Genomic DNA, 1,507 nt, shown 5'->3' with positions numbered 1-1,507 from the left:
AACCCAGTGCCTCACACATGCGAGGCAAGTGCTCTACCACTGAGCTACAGCCCTAGCCCGTTCTTTATAATTTTTTTTCATAAAGCAGAATGTCCCTACATGGGCTAGGGATGTAGCCCAGTGGTAGAACTCATGCTTGGCAGCACGAGGCTCTGAATCCATCCCCAGAGGCACAACAACAAACCCTACAGAAAAGTACACAAATCATAACAGGACAACTTGATCCATTTTCACAAAATGAACACACTTTGTGTAAATTGTGTTCAGATCAAGAAACACCACCATCAGCCGCCTTCATACCTGTTCTTAGCCACTATCTACAAGGAGTATATAAATATATGTGTATGAATTTACATATGTGTATTTGTATTGTTTTTATTTACATATATTGTATTAACAAAGTAGATTCGTTTCATTCCCCACTAAGTACATATGAATATGTATGTTAAGAGTGTCATTTTTGAGGTACACCAAGTTATCCTTCACCCACAGATCTCCATCTGGCCCTTCTGCTTTAACAGGATAAAAATACCTTGAGCAGTTCCTGGTTGAAAACAAATTTCTGCCACTGGTGAGAGGCATTACTGCCCTCTCGTGACCAAATTTGGTTGCTACACTCAAGCTAGGTACCCAGCCAGTGAAAAAAGGACTTTCCAAAGCTTTAGCCAAGGTGAGGAACTAGATAAATTGGGCTCCTTACTGGGCTGGCATTTTAGAGTGACTCTTCCGGCTGAGATGACCTGACAGTCCCCAGCTTAGGTAGCACCTATCAAGTCACTCCTATGGCAGGTCGATGATTTCCACCATCAGCCTATTCCTCCATGAGAGGAGAAGAGCAGCTGAAGAGTCCTTTGAAGCTATTAGATTCTGACTTCGGCATTCTCAAAACAGGAGGACCCTGGGCATGCTCATATGGCTGATGCCCTCAAGTCCAGCAGCTTCTCTGGAGCTTCTTTTACTTCTCAATTGGAGGTGTCATATGTGGGAAGTGTCAATAAAAGCTAGGGCAGGGTTGGGGTTGTGGCTCAGTGGTAGAGCACTTGCCTAGCATATGTGAGGCACTGGGTTCAATCCTCAGCACCACATAAAAATAAATAAATAAATAAATAAGATAAAAGCTAGGGCAGATGGCTACAAATATTCTGAATGTCTCCAGTGTGAGCAGGCATAGAGAGAGACAGGAGCAGACATATACTTGGAAAATTTGATGTGTTGCAATTTATATTTTTTAAAAATTCACTTTTGGGAAGTTGGTAGGACAGGTGATTTCTTGAGATAAGATATGGTGATAAGCTAGTAGCTGTGATGTGTGGGTGGCTGCCCATGAGCTATGTTAAGCATTCTCTCTGGCCTGGGGCCAAGGGGGTGTTGGTCTGGCATTGCACACTGTAGCTGCGTGATGCAGGTGACCTCCACTTTCCCTCCTCCAAGAAGTTTTGCTTTCTCATGGTTCTGGACCTGGACGTTATTACCCATTGGGCCTTGACTAGTCTACATCCTGCCTTAT

This window comes from Marmota monax, unplaced genomic scaffold, assembly GCF_021218885.2.
Source record: "Marmota monax isolate L192 unplaced genomic scaffold, Marmota_monax_Labrador192_F-V1.1 WCK01_AAM20220418_F8-fsc00068, whole genome shotgun sequence".
Taxonomy (NCBI): Eukaryota; Metazoa; Chordata; class Mammalia; order Rodentia; family Sciuridae; genus Marmota; species Marmota monax.
Note: the sequence above shows the minus strand (reverse complement) of the source record.